Source organism: Amphiura filiformis, chromosome 3 (genome assembly GCF_039555335.1).
Source record: "Amphiura filiformis chromosome 3, Afil_fr2py, whole genome shotgun sequence".
NCBI lineage: Eukaryota > Metazoa > Echinodermata > Ophiuroidea > Amphilepidida > Amphiuridae > Amphiura > Amphiura filiformis.
In genome coordinates this window covers 53,978,441-53,996,656 of record NC_092630.1, presented here as the reverse complement: position 1 = coordinate 53,996,656, position 18,216 = coordinate 53,978,441, and positions in this window count along the sequence as shown.

Genomic DNA, 18,216 nt, shown 5'->3' with positions numbered 1-18,216 from the left:
TTAGTGACAGTAAAAGTAATGCAACATATCATAATGTCATAATTATATTGGCACTTCAATACTGAACAATTCTGATTTTAGAATCTACCAGTTTATTAATCGCGAAAGTCCGGGTTAAAAATCGACTATGGACATTGCATTTTAAAAGCTTTTAAACGGGACTTTGATCGGGCAAAGTCCCTAACACACATACTGTCAATCATACTTGTTTATCAATCCAATTTAACTGCACGCACAAAGCTTGGAAGTACAAGACGCGCTCATGCACCTACTGGGAGTTTAATGTTCCCGCCAACACAAAGGCCGCATAGTTGTGTACCATGTACCGTAGTTATTAATGGTAATGGCAGGTGCCCGGAGGATTTAAACCATAACGAGATATGTGCGACCAATCACAAGCCAGATCCATTTAAAGATGCATACATCATGGCCAATTTTAGTAGGCCAGAAATCCGACAATCTCATCCATAGACAGCCGTGTTAAGAATGTATGATGGTAATATGCAAAATACACAAAAATAAAAATGCTAAAAAGTTTGCTGGTGATATATTGTGCAGGTTACAGCACTCTGAACACTAGACGAATTTGGTAATGAAAAGACCAAATTAAATTTGTGTTCGTTGAATTGAAATTATGTCAAATATGTCTTGTCAATTTACTATAGGCCTACTCATTCCTCCATGTAGAGGTAATGTGAGATAGTAGATGTAACTTGTATAACTTGTAAGGAAGGGAGCTGAAGGGTTAGGCCTGGTTTGTAATATTAGATGAGAAAAAAGCCATGAATGTATATAGGCGTAAATGAAAGCCATTCTATCATTGCATTTTTTACATTTTAATTGACAAACTTAAATTTTATTGCGCATACATGTACGTGGACTTTATACTTAAACTGCAATTTTAAATAGAATTGTAAAAAGCAAAAAATGAAGTTTTGCAAGTTTCAAATGCCTTTTTCTACAGGGTGAGTAAAAAAAAAGTGCAACAGAGAAAAGAATCCATTTTTATTTAAGAACCGAGTTGAACCGTTTAGGTTTTAAAACATTTTGTAAATAACATAGCCATTAGTTATCTTGTGTGAAAAAATTAAGAAATTAGCATTTACCGTTTTGTTTTTATGATACATTTTATAGCGATACCCAATTTTAATGTTTGTCCAGGAGACATCTAAAATTTGAATATCAGCCCACTCTGTGTTAGGTTGATTTGGAACAATTCCATTTACTTAATCTCATTGGCATTGAAAAAATGGAGTACCTAAAGTGTTATCGCCCTTGGTCTTGTTTAAGGAGAAGAAACATTATTTGTTGTTATTTTCATTTTCCCTTTACTTTAAAGATGTTTATTCTCTATCAAAAACATATAAATCTGTAGGCGGGTTTTTCAAAATGTCGAAATGAAATGCGCGCAAATGGAAGTGGAGTGAATTACAAAATATCCAGTAAGTTGGACATATTGGGATTTTAAAAAAATGGAGTTGGAGTCGAGTGAGGTATGAAGGACTTAAAGTTCTGTTAGAAATGTGTTTGAACAGGAAAAAAAATTAAAATAACGCAAAAATCAACCTTATTGAAGTTAAAGTCAGTTTCAGAGCTGGTGCCTTTATCGTGCATTGTGTGCTCTCATTCAAAATACATGGTACCTCGTGGACATGAAATTGGGTATCGCAGCAAAAGGACTCATAAAGATTAAACGGTAGTAGCGAGTCACTTCATTTTTTCACGGAAGGTGACTATTGAGTGTAGCATTTATAGAAACTTTTAATAATGGGAAAGTTCAACTTGTTTCTTACATAAATATTGATTCTTTGCTATATTGCACTTTTTTTTACTCACCCTGTATTAAAAGATATGTGTCCAGCAACCAAATAATGTTGTAAAACCATTATACAGTATTACACATTTTAGGTTTTTCAGGTTATATAAAGTAAAGTGGCAGTTTTCCGTGTCACGGAAAAACGGAAAAATCTACGGAATTAAAAAAAAACCGGAAATTCGCGGAAAACGTGTTATTCCTTGAGAAAAATAAAAATGAAGAAAATAAATAATGAGAATGTGAGGTAAAAATAATGCAAATGAAGTCTGTCTTCACAGATATCAACTTTAAAACAACTAAAAATATAATGCAAGTATATAGAGTTACTCGCCAATTCCCAAAAGAAGTTACCTGCATTATATTTTTAGTTGTTTGAAGTGGGTTGGCAGGCAGGTGGAAGGCAACGGGCCGGGCAAGCAATTTTTGGCACACATTTACGATAAAATGATGTCGCAAAGGGCCTAATAGGCCTAATGATTTGCAAATCGCAACGTCTATCCTAAGTAGACATGGTAGATAACAAACAAACAAGCAAACAAACAAACAAACAAACATATATTATAAAAAAATATATCAAATGAAATTTCTGACTCGTCACATGCTAAATCTATGATTTATTTTTAAAATATATTTCATGAGGTTCCATCAGTAGGTACCAAAATATTTTCAACCTTTATTAATTTCTTTGTATTTTATATGAGTATATAGATAACGGGAAAACAAACAAACAAAAAACATCAAAAACAAACTTTCCTAACAGGCGTTTTCTAAATTTGTGAAATATTATTCCTTTTGTTTTATTAGGCCCGCAATGCTAGCCGTTTGCACGTTCCGAGAAAATGATGCAGGCCGTACGTAGACTGTTCACAAAAGATAAAAATGCAGTGTCGCAACGGGCCTATATTGAATGATTGGCAAATCGCACCGTAAATGCTATCTTCAGTAGATAACAAACAAACAGACAGACAGACAAACAAACATGAAATATATAAAAAATAAACCAAATGACCTTCCTGACTAGTCCCATGCTAAATCTATGATTTTTTGTGTGTATTATTTCATTAGGTTCAAAAGGCTATCATCAGTAGATGTAAAATATATTCAACCTTTCTCAATTTCTTTGTATTTTGTAAATAAATACTATCTTGAGTAGATAGAGGAAAAACTAACAAACAAACAAATAAACAAACAAACAAAAGATATCAAAACAAACTTTCCTAACAGACGTTTTCTAAATGTGTGAACTATTTTCTGTGTTGTTTTATTAGGCCCGCAATGCTATCTTCAGAAGATAGCCGTTTGCGCGTTCCGAGAAAATAATGCAGGCCGTAAGTGCAAGTGAGCTTTGCGCGCGTGTGTGTGTGTTTGACAGCATGATGTATGTCACAAAGGACCTATAATGATTTGCAAATCACACCGTAAGTTCTACCTTGAGTAGATAACAAACAAATAAGCAAACAAACAACAAACATGTAGTAACAAAAAAATATATATGATTTTTTTAAATAATTAGTTCATACGGTTGCAAATGGCATCATAGATAACAAAATATTGTCAACCTTTCTTACTTACTTTCTATAAAAATTTAAAAAAAAAGAAACTATTTTGAGTAGATAGCGGAAAAAACAAACAAACAAACAAATAATATCAAAAACAAACTTTCCTAACAGATGTTTTCTAAATTTGTGAAATATTTTCCGTTGTTTTATTAGGCCCGCAATGCTATCTTCAGAAGATAGCCGTTTGCGAGCGCGTTCCGAGAAAATGATGCAGGTCGTAAATAATGCAGGTCGTAATTGGGCTCGCGTGTTCACAGAAGATGATGGATGTCGCAACGGGTGATTTGCAAATCAATAAATGCAATAAATGATATCTTGAGTAGTTAAAAACCAAACAAACAAACAAACAGACAGACAAACAAACATGAAATATAAAAAAATATACCAAATGATCTTTCTGACTCGTCTCATGCTAAGTCTTATGATTTCCATCTTTTTTTTGTATTATTTCATTAGGTTTAAATGCTATCATCAGTAGATAGGCCTAACAAAATATATTCAACCTTTCTCAATTTCTTTTTATTTTACAAATAAATACTATCTTGAGTAGACAGCAAAGCAAACAAATAAACAAACAAACAAAAAGCATCAAAACAAACTTTTTTTACAGACGTTTTCTAAATTTGTGAAATATTTTCTGTGTTGTTTGTTTATAAGCCCGTAAAGCCGCTTGCGAATTCCGAGAAAATGATGCAGGCCGTAAGGCTTTGAGCGCGTTTTTTTTATACAGCAGATGATGCGTGATGTCGCAGAGGGCCTATAATGATTTGTAAATCACACCGTAAATTCTACCTTGAGTAGATAACAAACAAACAAACAAACAACAAACATGTAGTAACAAAAAAAAAACCAAATGAAATGTCTGACTTCTATGATTTTTTTAAATAATTAGTTCATACGGTTGCAAATGGCATCATCAGTAGATAACAAAATATTGTCACCCTTTCTTACTTACTTTCTTTGTATTTTATTAAAATAAAATACTATCTCGAGTAGATAGCGGAAAAACAAACAAACAAACAAACAAAAAACATCAAAAACAAACTTTCCTAACAGATGTCTTCTAAATTTGTGAAATATTTTCTGTTGTTTTATTAGGCCCGCAATGCTATATCTTCAGAAGAAAGCCGTTTGCGCGCGCGTTACGAGAAAATGATGCAGATCGTAAATGATGCAGGCCGTAAATGATGCAGGCCGTAAATTATGCAGGTCGTAAGTGGGCTCGCGCGTGTTCACAGAAGATTATGGATGTCACAACGGGTGATTTGCAAATTGCACCGTAAATGGTATCTTGAGTAGATAAAAAAAAAAAACCAATCAGACAGACAAACAAACATGAAATATAAAAAAAATACACCAAATGATCTATCTGACTCGTCTCATGCTAAGTCTTATGATTTCCTTCTTTTTTGTATTATTTCATAAGGTTCAAACATGCTATCATCAGTAGGCCTAACAAAATATAATTATTCAACCATTCTCAATTTCTTTGTATTTTACAAATAAATAGAGTAGATATTGAGTAGATAGCGGAAAAACTAACAAGCAAACAAATAAACAGACAAACAAAAAACATCAAAACAATCTTTCCTAACAGACTTTTTCTTAATATTTTCTCTTGTTTTATTAGGCCTGCAATGCTATCTTCAGAAGATAGCCGTTTGCGAGCGCGTTGCGAGAAAATGATGCAGATCGTAAATGATGCAGGTCGTAAATGGGCTCGCGCGTGTTCACAGAAGATGATGGATGCCGCAACGGGTGATTTGCAAATCAATAAATGCAATAAATGATATCTTGAGTAGTTAAAAACCAAACAAACAAACAAACAGACAGACAGACAGACAAACAAACATGAAATATAAAAAAAAATACCAAATGATCTTTCTGACTCCTCTCATGCTAAACTTATGATTTCCTTCTTTTTTGTATTATTTCATTAGGTTTTAAAATGCTATCATCAGTAGATAGGCCTAACAAAATATTATTATTCAACTTGTTTTCTGTTGTTTTATTAGGCCCGCAATGCTATCTTCAGAAGATAGCCGTTTGCGAGCGGGTTGCGAGAAAATGATGCAGATCGTAAATGATGCAGGTCGTAAGTGGGCTCGCGCGTGTTCACAGATGATGGATGTCGCAACGGGTGATTTGTAAATTGCACCGTAAATGGTATCTTGAGCAGATAAAAAACAAACAAACAGACAGACAAACATGAAATATTAAAAAAAAAATACCAAATGATCTTTCTGACTCCTCTCATGCTAAACTTATGATTTCCTTCTGTTTTGTATTATTTCATTAGGTTTTAAAATGCTATCATCAGTAGATAGGCCGCAACGGGTGATTTGCAAATTGCACCGTAAATGGTATCTTGAGTAGATAAAAAAAAACCAGACAGACAAACACAAATGAAATATAAAAAAAATATACCAAATGATCATTCTGACTCGTCTCATGCTAAGTCTTATGATTTCCTTCTCTTTTGTATTATTTCATTAGGTTTAAAAATGTTATCTTCAGTAGATAGGCCTAACAAAATATAATTATTCAACCTTTCTCAATTTCTTTGTATTTTACAAATAAATACTATCTTGAGTAGATAGCGGAAAAACTAACAAGCAAACAAATAAACAGACAAACAAAAAACATCAAAACAATCTTTCCTAACAGACTTTTTCTTCATATTTTCTCTTGTTTTATTAGGCCCGCAATGCTATCTTCAGAAGATAGCCGTTTGCGAGCGCGTTGCGAGAAAATGATGCAGATCGTAAATGATGCAGGTCGTAAATGGGCTCTCGCGTGTTCAGTACAGAAGATGATGGATGCCGCAACGAGTGATTTGCAAATTGCACCGTAAATGGTATCTTGAGTAGATAAAAAACAAAAACAAAAAAACAAACATGAAATATATAAAAAAATACCAAATGATCTTTCTGACTCCTCTCATGCTAAACTTATGATTTCCATCTTTTTTGTATTATTTCATTAGGTTTTAAAATGCTATCATCAGTAGATAGGCCTATCCTTCTTTTTTGTATAATTTCATTAGGTTTTAAAATGCTATCATCAGTAGATAGGCCTAACAAAATATTCTTATTCAACTTGTTTTCTGTTGTTTTATTAGGCCCGCAATGCTATCTTCAGAAGATAGCCGTTTGCGAGCGCGTTGCGAGAAAGTGATGCAGATCGTAAATGATGCAGGTCGTAAATGGGCTCGCGCGTGTTCACAGAAGATGATGGATGCCGCAACGAGTGATTTGCAAATTGCACCGTAAATGGTATCTTGAGTAGATAAAAAAACAAAACAAAAAACATGAAATATAAAAAAAATACCAAATGATCTTTCTGACTCGTGTCATGCTTAACTTATGATTTCCTTCTTTTTTGTATTATTTCATTAGGTTTTAAAATGCTATCATCAGTAGATAGGCCTAACAAAATATTATTATTCAACTTATTTTCTGTTGTTTTATTAGGCCCGCAATGCTATCTTCAGAAGATAGCCGTTTGCGAGCGGGTTGCGAGAAAATGATGCAGATCGTAAATGATGCAGGTCGTAAGTGGGCTCGCGCGTGTTCACAGATGATGGATGTCGCAACGGGTGATTTGTAAATTGCACCGTAAATGGTATCTTGAGCAGATAAAAAACAAACAAACAGACAGACAAACATGAAATATAAAAAAAAAATACCAAATGATCTTTCTGACTCCTCTCATGCTAAACTTATGATTTCCTTCTTTTTGTATTATTTCATTAGGTTTTAAAATGCTATCATCAGTAGATAGGCCGCAACGGGTGATTTGCAAATTGCACCGTAAATGGTATCTTGAGTAGATAAAAAAAAAAAAACAGACAGACAAACACAAATGAAATATAAAAAAAATATACCAAATGATCTTTCTGACTCATCTCATGCTAAGTCTTATGATTTCCTTCTTTTTTGTATTATTTCATTAGGTTTTAAAATGCTATCATCAGTAGATAGGCCTATCCTTCTTTTTTGTATTATTTCATTAGGTTTTAAAATGCTATCATCAGTAGATAGGCCTAACAAAATATTCTTATTCAACTTGTTTTCTGTTGTTTTATTAGGCCCGCAATGCTATCTTCAGAAGATAGCCGTTTGCGAGCGGGTTGCGAGAAAGTGATGCAGATCGTAAATGATGCAGGTCGTAAATGGGCTCGCGCGTGTTAGATGATGGATGCCGCAACGAGTGATTTGCAAATTGCACCGTAAATGGTATCTTGAGTAGATAAAAAAAACAAAAAAACATGAAATATAAAAAAAAAATACCAAATGATCTTTCTGACTCCTCTCATGCTAAACTTATGATTTCCTTCTTTTTTGTATTATTTCATTAGGTTTTAAAATGCTATCATCAGTAGATAGGCCTAACAAAATATTATTATTCAACTTGTTTTCTGTTGTTTTATTAGGCCCGCAATGCTATCTTCAGAAGATAGCCGTTTGCGAGCGGGTTGCGAGAAAATGATGCAGATCGTAAATGATGCAGGTCGTAAGTGGGCTCGCGCGTGTTCACAGAAGATGATGGATGTCGCAACGGGTGATTTGCAAATTGCACCGTAAATGGTATCTTGAGCAGATAAAAAACAAACAAACAGACACACAAACATGAAATATAAAAAAAAAATACCAAATGATCTTTCTGACTCCTCTCATGCTAAACTTATGATTTCCTTCTTTTTGTATTATTTCATTAGGTTTTAAAATGCTATCATCAGTAGATAGGCCGCAACGGGTGATTTGCAAATTGCACCGTAAATGGTATCTTGAGTAGATAAAAACAAACAAACAGACAGACAAACACAAATGAAATATAAAAAAAATATACCAAATGATCTTTCTGACTCGTCTCATGCTAAGTCTTATGATTTCCTTCTTTTTTGTATTATTTCATTAGGTTTAAAAATGTTATCTTCAGTAGATAGGCCTAACAAAATATAATTATTCAACCTTTCTCAATTTCTTTGTATTTTAAAAATAAATACTATCTTGAGTAGATAGCGGAAAACTAACAAGCAAACAAATAAACAGACAAACAAATAACATCAAAACAAACTTTCCTAACAGACTTTTTTTCTGTTGTTTTATTATGCCCGGAATGCTATCTTCAGAAGATAGCCGTTTGCGAGCGCGTTGCGAGAAAATGATGCAGATCGTAAATGATGCAGGTCGTAAATGGGCTCGCGCGTGTTCAGTACAGAAGATGATGGATGCCGCAACGAGTGATTTGCAAATTGCACCGTAAATGGTATCTTGAGTAGATAAAAACAAAAAAAAAAAACAAAAAAAACATGAAATATAAAAAAAAATACCAAATGATCTTTCTGACTCCTCTCATGCTAAACTTATGATTTCCTTCTTTTTTGTATTATTTCATTAGGTTTTAAAATGCTATCATTAGTAGATAGGCCTATCTTTCTTTTTTGTATTATTTCATTAGGTTTTAAAATGCTATCATCAGTAGATAGGCCTAACAAAATATTATTATTCAACTTGTTTTCTGTTGTTTTATTAGGCCCGCAATGCTATCTTCAGAAGATAGCCGTTTGCGAGCGCGTTGCGGGAAAATGATGCAGATCGTAAATGATGCAGGTCGTAAGTGGGCTCGCGCGTGTTCACAGAAGATGATGGATGTCGCAACGGGTGATTTGCAAATTGCACCGTAAATGGTATCTTGAGCAGATAAAAACAAACAAACAGACACACAAACATGAAATATAAAAAAAAATACCAAATGATCTTTCTGACTCCTCTCATGCTAAACTTATGATTTCCTTCTTTTTTGTATTATTTCATTAGGTTTTAAAATGCTATCATCAGTAGATAGGCCGCAACGGGTGATTTGCAAATTGCACCGTAAATGGTATCTTGAGTAGATAAAAAAACAAACAAACAGACAGACAAACACAAATGAAATATAAAAAAATATACCAAATGATCTTTCTGACTCGTCTCATGCTAAGTCTTATGATTTCCTTCTTTTTTGTATTATTTCATTAGGTTTAAAAATGTTATCTTCAGTAGATAGGCCTAACAAAATATAATTATTCAACCTTTCTCAATTTCTTTGTATTTTAAAAATAAATACTATCTTGAGTAGATAGCGGAAAACTAACAAGCAAACAAATAAACAGACAAACAAATAACATCAAAACAAACTTTCCTAACAGACTGTGTTTCTGTTGTTTTATTATGCCCGGAATGCTATCTTCAGAAGATAGCCGTTTGCGAGCGCGTTGCGAGAAAATGATGCAGATCGTAAATGATGCAGGTCGTAAATGGGCTCGCGCGTGTTCAGTACAGAAGATGATGGATGCCGCAACGAGTGATTTGCAAATTGCACCGTAAATGGTATCTTGAGTAGATAAAAATCAAGAACAAAAAAACAAACATGAAATATAAAAAAAATACCAAATGATCTTTCTGACTCCTCTCATGCTAAACTTATGATTTCCTTCTTTTTGTATTATTTCATTAGGTTTTAAAATGCTATCATCAGTAGATAGGCCTATCTTTCTTTTTTTTTTTATTTCATTAGGTTTTAAAATGCTATCATCAGTAGATAGGCCTAACAAAATATTATTATTCAACTTTTTTTCTGTTGTTTTATTATGCCCGGAATGCTATCTTCAGAAGATAGCCGTTTATGAGCGCGTTGCGAGAAAATGATGCAGATCGTAAATGATGCAGGTCGTAAATGGGCTCGCGCGTGTTCAGTACAGAAGATGATGGATGCCGCAACGAGTGATTTGCAAATTGCACCGTAAATGGTATCTTGAGTAGATAAAAACAAAAACAAAAAAAAACAAACATGAAATATAAAAAAAAATACCAAATGATCTTTCTGACTCCTCTCATGCTAAACTTATGATTTCCTTCTTTTTTGTATTATTTCATTAGGTTTTAAAATGCTATCATCAGTAGATAGGCCTATCTTTCTTTTTGTATTATTTCATTAGGTTTTAAAATGCTATCATCAGTAGATAGGCCTAACAAAATATTATTATTCAACTTGTTTTCTGTTGTTTTATTAGGCCCGCAATGCTATCTTCAGAAGATAGCCGTTTGCGAGCGCGTTGCGGGAAAATGATGCAGATCGTAAATGATGCAGGTCGTAAGTGGGCTCGCGCGTGTTCACAGAAGATGATGGATGTCGCAACGGGTGATTTGCAAATTGCACCGTAAATGGTATCTTGAGCAGATAAAAAACAAACAAACAGACACACAAACATGAAATATTAAAAAAAAAATACCAAATGATCTTTCTGACTCCTCTCATGCTAAACTTATGATTTCCTTCTTTTTTGTATTATTTCATTAGGTTTTAAAATGCTATCAATCATCAGTAGATAGGCCGCAACGGGTGATTTGCAAATTGCACCGTAAATGGTATCTTGAGTAGATAAAAAAAAAAACAGACAGACAAACAAACAAACAAAAAATATAAAAAAATATACCAAATGATCTTTCTGACTCGTCTCATGCTAAGTCTTATGATTTCCTTCTTTTTGTATTATTTCATTAGGTTTAAAAATGTTATCTTCAGTAGATAGGCCTAACAAAATATAATTATTCAACCTTTCTCAATTTCTTTGTATTTAAAAATAAATACTATCTTGAGTAGATAGCGGAAAACTAACAAGCAAACAAATAAACAGACAAACAAATAACATCAAAACAAACTTTCCTAACAGACTTTTTTTTTTCTGTTGTTTTATTATGCCCGGAATGCTATCTTCAGAAGATAGCCGTTTGCGAGCGCGTTGCGAGAAAATGATGCAGATCGTAAATGATGCAGGTCGTAAATGGGCTCGCGCGTGTTCAGTACAGAAGATGATGGATGCCGCAACGAGTGATTTGCAAATTGCACCGTAAATGGTATCTTGAGTAGATAAAAAACAAAAACAAAAAAACAAACATGAAATATTTAAAAAAAAATACCAAATGATCTTTCTGACTCCTCTCATGCTAAACTTATGATTTCCTTCTTTTTTGTATTATTTCATTAGGTTTTAAAATGCTATCATCAGTAGATAGGCCTATCCTTCTTTTTTGTATTATTTCATTAGGTTTTAAAATGCTATCATCAGTAGATAGGCCTAACAAAATATTATTATTCAACTTGTTTTCTGTTGTTTTATTAGGCCCGCAATGCTATCTTCAGAAGATAGCCGTTTGTGAGCGCGTGGCGAGAAAATGATGCAGATCGTAAATGATGCAGGTCGTAAGTGGGCTCGCGCGTGTTCACAGAAGATGATGGATGTCGCAACGGGTGATTTGCAAATTGCACCGTAAATGGTATCTTGAGTAGATAAAAAACAAACAAACAGACAGACAAACATGAAATATAAAAAAAAATACAAAATGATCTTTCTGACTCCTCTCATGCTAAACTTATGATTTCCTTCTGTTTTGTATTATTTCATTAGGTTTTAAAATGCTATCATCAGTAGATAGGCCTAACAAAATATTCTTATTCAACTTGTTTTCTGTTGTTTTATTAGCCCGGAATGCTATCTTCAGAAGATAGCCGTTTGAAGCGCGTTGTAGAAAGTGATGCAGATCGTAAATGATGCAGGTCGTAAATTAGTTCTCGCGTGTTAGAGGATGGATGCAACAAAGAGTGATTTGCAAATTGCACCGTAAATGGTATCTTGAGTAGATAAAAAAAAAAAACAAAAAAACAAAAAAACATGAAATAAAAAAAAAAAATTGCAAATGATCTTTCTGACTCCTCTCATGCTAAACTTATGATTTCCTTCTTTTTTGTATTATTTCATTAGGTTTTAAAATGCTATCATCAGTAGATAGGCCTAACAAAATATTATTATTCAACTTGTTTTCTGTTGTTTTATTATGCCCGCAATGCTATCTTCAGAAGATAGCCGTTTGCGAGCGGGTTGCGAGAAAATGATGCAGATCGTAAATGATGCAGGTCGTAAGTGGGCTCGCGCGTGTTCACAGAAGATGATGGATGTCGCAACGGGTGATTTGCAAATTGCACCGTAAATGGTATCTTGAGCAGATAAAAACAAACAAACAGACACACAAACATGAAATATAAAAAAAAATACCAAATGATCTTTCTGACTCCTCTCATGCTAAACTTATGATTTCCTTCTTTTTTGTATTATTTCATTAGGTTTTAAAATGCTATCATCAGTAGATAGGCCGCAACGGGTGATTTGCAAATTGCACCGTAAATGGTATCTTGAGTAGATAAAAAACAAACAAACAGACAGACAAACACAAATGAAATATAAAAAAAATATACCAAATGATCTTTCTGACTCGTCTCATGCTAAGTCTTATGATTTCCTTCTTTTTTGTATTATTTCATTAGGTTTAAAAATGCTATCTTCAGTAGATAGGCCTAACAAAATATAATTATTCAACCTTTCTCAATTTCTTTGTATTTTACAAATAAATACTATCTTGAGTAGATAGCGGAAAACTAACAAGCAAACAAATAAACAGACAAACAAATAACATCAAAACAAACTTTCCTAACAGACTTTTTTTTTTCTGTTGTTTTATTATGCCCGGAATGCTATCTTCAGAAGATAGCCGTTTGCGAGCGCGTTGCGAGAAAATGATGCAGATCGTAAATGATGCAGGTCGTAAATGGGCTCGCGCGTGTTCAGTACAGAAGATGATGGATGCCGCAACGAGTGATTTGCAAATTGCACCGTAAATGGTATCTTGAGTAGATAAAAACAAAAACAAAAAACAAACATGAAATATAAAAAAAATACCAAATGATCTTTCTGACTCCTCTCATGCTAAACTTATGATTTCCTTTTTTTTTTAAATTATTTCATTAGGTTTTAAAAAATGCTATTATCAGTAGATAGGCCTATCTTTCTTTTTTGTATTATTTCATTAGGTTTTAAAATGCTATCATCAGTAGATAGGCCTAACAAAATATTATTATTCAACTTGTTTTCTGTTGTTTTATTAGGCCCGCAATGCTATCTTCAGAAGATAGCCGTTTGCGAGCGCGTTGCGGGAAAATGATGCAGATCGTAAATGATGCAGGTCGTAAGTGGGCTCGCGCGTGTTCACAGAAGATGATGGATGTCGCAACGGGTGATTTGCAAATTGCACCGTAAATGGTATCTTGAGCAGATAAAAACAAACAAACAGACACACAAACATGAAATATAAAAAAAATACCAAATGATCTTTCTGACTCCTCTCATGCTAAACTTATGATTTCCTTCTTTTTTGTATTATTTCATTAGGTTTTAAAATGCTATCATCAGTAGATAGGCCGCAACGGGTGATTTGCAAATTGCACCGTAAATGGTATCTTGAGTAGATAAAAAACAAACAAACAGACAGACAAACACAAATGAAATATAAAAAAAAATATACCAAATGATCTTTCTGACTCGTCTCATGCTAAGTCTTATGATTTCCTTCTTTTTGTATTATTTCATTAGGTTTAAAAATGTTATCTTCAGTAGATAGGCCTAACAAAATATAATTATTCAACCTTTCTCAATTTCTTTGTATTTTAAAAATAAATACTATCTTGAGTAGATAGCGGAAAACTAACAAGCAAACAAATAAACAGACAAACAAATAACATCAAAACAAACTTTCCTAACAGACTTTTTTTTTTCTGTTGTTTTATTATGCCCGGAATGCTATCTTCAGAAGATAGCCGTTTGCGAGCGCGTTGCGAGAAAATGATGCAGATCGTAAATGATGCAGGTCGTAAATGGGCTCGCGCGTGTTCAGTACAGAAGATGATGGATGCCGCAACGAGTGATTTGCAAATTGCACCGTAAATGGTATCTTGAGTAGATAAAAAACAAAAACAAAAAAAACAAACATGAAATATAAAAAAAAAAATACCAAATGATCTTTCTGACTCCTCTCATGCTAAACTTATGATTTCCTTCTTTTTTGTATTATTTCATTAGGTTTTAAAATGCTATCATCAGTAGATAGGCCTGTCCTTCTTTTTGTATTATTTCATTAGGTTTTAAAATGCTATCATCAGTAGATAGGCCTAACAAAATATTATTATTCAACTTGTTTTCTGTTGTTTTATTAGGCCCGCAATGCTATCTTCAGAAGATAGCCGTTTGTGAGCGCGTTGCGAGAAAATGATGCAGATCGTAAATGATGCAGGTCGTAAGTGGGCTCGCGCGTGTTCACAGAAGATGATGGATGTCGCAACGGGTGATTTGCAAATTGCACCGTAAATGGTATCTTGAGTAGATAAAAACAAACAAACAGACAGACAAACATGAAATATAAAAAAAAATACAAAATGATCTTTCTGACTCCTCTCATGCTAAACTTATGATTTCCTTCTTTTTTGTATTATTTCATTAGGTTTTAAAATGCTATCATCAGTAGATAGGCCTATCCTTCTTTTTTGTATTATTTCATTAGGTTTTAAAATGCTATCATCAGTAGATAGGCCTAACAAAATATTATTATTCAACTTGTTTTCTGTTGTTTTATTAGGCCCGCAATGCTATCTTCAGAAGATAGCTGTTTGTGAAGCGCGTTGCGAGAAAATGATGCAGATCGTAAATGATGCAGGTCGTAAGTGGGCTCGCGCGTGTTCACAGAAGATGATGGATGTCGCAACGGGTGATTTGCAAATTGCATTGTAAATGGTATCTTGAGTAGATAAAAACAAACAAACAGACAGACAAACATGAAATATAAAAAAAAAATACAAAATGATCTTTCTGACTCCTCTCATGCTAAACTTATGATTTCCTTCTTTTTGTATTATTTCATTAGGTTTTAAAATGCTATCATCAGTAGATAGGCCTAACAAAATATTCTTATTCAACTTGTTTTCTGTTGTTTTATTAGGCCCGCAATGCTATCTTCAGAAGATAGCCGTTTGCGAGCGCGTTGCGAGAAAGTGATGCAGATCGTAAATGATGCAGGTCGTAAATGGGTTCGCGCGTGTTAGATGATGGATGCCGCAACGAGTGATTTGCAAATTGCACCGTAAATGGTATCTTGAGTAGATAAAAAAAAACAAAAAACATGAAATATAAAAAAAAATACCAAATGATCTTTCTGACTCTCTCTCATGCTAAACTTATGATTTCCTTCTTTTTTTGTATTATTTCATTAGGTTTTAAAATGCTATCATCAGTAGATAGGCCTAACAAAATATTATTATTCAACTTGTTTTCGGTTGTTTTATTAGGCCCGCAATGCTATCTTCAGAAGATAGCCGTTTGCGAGCGGGTTGCGAGAAAATGATGCAGATCGTAAATGATGCAGGTCGTAAGTGGGCTCGCGCGTGTTCACAGAAGATGATGGATGTCGCAACGGGTGATTTGCAAATTGCACCGTAAATGGTATCTTGAGCAGATAAAAACAAACAAACAGACACACAAACATGAAATATAAAAAAAAATACCAAATGATCTTTCTGACTCCTCTCATGCTAAACTTATGATTTCCTTCTTTTTGTATTATTTCATTAGGTTTTAAAATGCTATCATCAGTAGATAGGCCGCAACGGGTGATTTGCAAATTGCACCGTAAATGGTATCTTGAGTAGATAAAAACAAACAAACAGACAGACAAACACAAATGAAATATAAAAAAAAATATACCAAATGATCTTTCTGACTCGTCTCATGCTAAGTCTTATGATTTCCTTCTTTTTTGTATTATTTCATTAGGTTTAAAAATGTTATCTTCAGTAGATAGGCCTAACAAAATATAATTATTCAACCTTTCTCAATTTCTTTGTATTTTAAAAATAAATACTATCTTGAGTAGATAGCGGAAAACTAACAAGCAAACAAATAAACAGACAAACAAATAACATCAAAACAAACTTTCCTAACAGACTTTTTTTTTCTGTTGTTTTATTATGCCCGCAATGCTATCTTCAGAAGATAGCCGTTTGTGAGCGCGTTGCGAGAAAATGATGCAGATCGTAAATGATGCAGGTCGTAAATGGGCTCGCGCGTGTTCAGTACAGAAGATGATGGATGCCGCAACGAGTGATTTGCAAATTGCACCGTAAATGGTATCTTAAAAAAAAAAAAAAAACAAAAAACAAACATGAAATATAAAAAAAAATACCAAATGATCTTTCTGACTCCTCTCATGCTAAACTTATGATTTCCTTCTTTTTTGTATTATTTCATTAGGTTTTAAAATGCTATCATCAGTAGATAGGCCTGTCCTTCTTTTTTGTATTATTTCATTAGGTTTTAAAATGCTATCATCAGTAGATAGGCCTAACAAAATATTATTATTCAACTTGTTTTCTGTTGTTTTATTAGGCCCGCAATGCTATCTTCAGAAGATAGCCGTTTGTGAGCGCGTTGCGAGAAAATGATGCAGATCGTAAATGATGCAGGTCGTAAGTGGGCTCGCGCGTGTTCACAGAAGATGATGGATGTTGCAACGGGTGATTTGCAAATTGCACCGTAAATGGTATCTTGAGTAGATAAAAAACAAACAAACAGACAGACAAACATGAAATATAAAAAAAAAATACAAAATGATCTTTCTGACTCCTCTCATGCTAAACTTATGATTTCCTTCTTTTTTGTATTATTTCATTAGGTTTTAAAATGCTATCATCAGTAGATAGGCCTAACAAAATATTATTATTCAACTTGGTTTCTGTTGTTTTATTAGGCCCGCAATGCTATCTTCAGAAGATAGCCGTTTGCGAGCGCGTTGCGAGAAAATGATGCAGATCGTAATGATGCAGGTCGTAAGTGGGCTCGCGCGTGTTCACAGAAGATATGATGGATGTCGCAACGGGTGATTTGCAAATTGCACCGTAAATGGTATCTTGAGTAGATAAAAACAAACAGACAGACAAACATGAAAAAAAAAAAAAAAATACAAAATGATCTTTCTGACTCCTCTCATGCTAAACTTATGATTTCCTTCTTTTTTGTATTATTTCATTAGGTTTTAAAATGCTATCATCAGTAGATAGGCCTAACAAAATATTCTTATTCAACTTGTTTTCTGTTGTTTTATTAGGGCCGCAATGCTATCTGCGGAAGATAGGCGTTTGCGAGCGCGTTGCGAGGATATGATGCAGATCGTAAATGATGCAGGTCGTAAATGGGTTCAGCGCGTGTTAGATGATGGATGCAAAGAACGAGTGATTTGCAAATTGCACCGTAAATGGTATCTTGAGTAGATAAAAAAAAACAAAACAAAAAACATGAAATATAAAAAAAAATACCAAATGATCTTTCTGACTCCTCTCATGCTAAACTTATGATTTCCTTCTTTTTTGTATTATTTCATTAGGTTTTAAAATGCTATCATCAGTAGATAGGCCTAACAAAATATTATTATTCAACTTGTTTTCGGTTGTTTTATTAGGCCCGCAATGCTATCTTCAGAAGATAGCCGTTTGCAGCGGGTTGCGTAGAGAAAATGATGCAGATCGTAAATGATGCAGGTCGTAAGTGGGCTCATGGCGTGTTCACAGAAGATGATGGATGTCGTAACGGGTGATTTGCAAATTGCACCGTAAATGGTATCTTGAGCAGATAAAAAACAAACAAACAGACACACAAACATGAAATATAAAAAAAAAATACCAAATGATCTTTCTGACTCCTCTCATGCTAAACTTATGATTTCCTTCTTTTTTGTATTATTTCATTAGGTTTTAAAATGCTATCATCAGTAGATAGGCCATAACGGGTGATTTGCAAATTGCACCGTAAATGGTATCTTGAGTAGATAAAAACAAACAAACAGACAGACAAACACAAATGAAATATAAAAAAATATACCAAATGATCTTTCTGACTCGTCTCATGCTAAGTCTTATGATTTC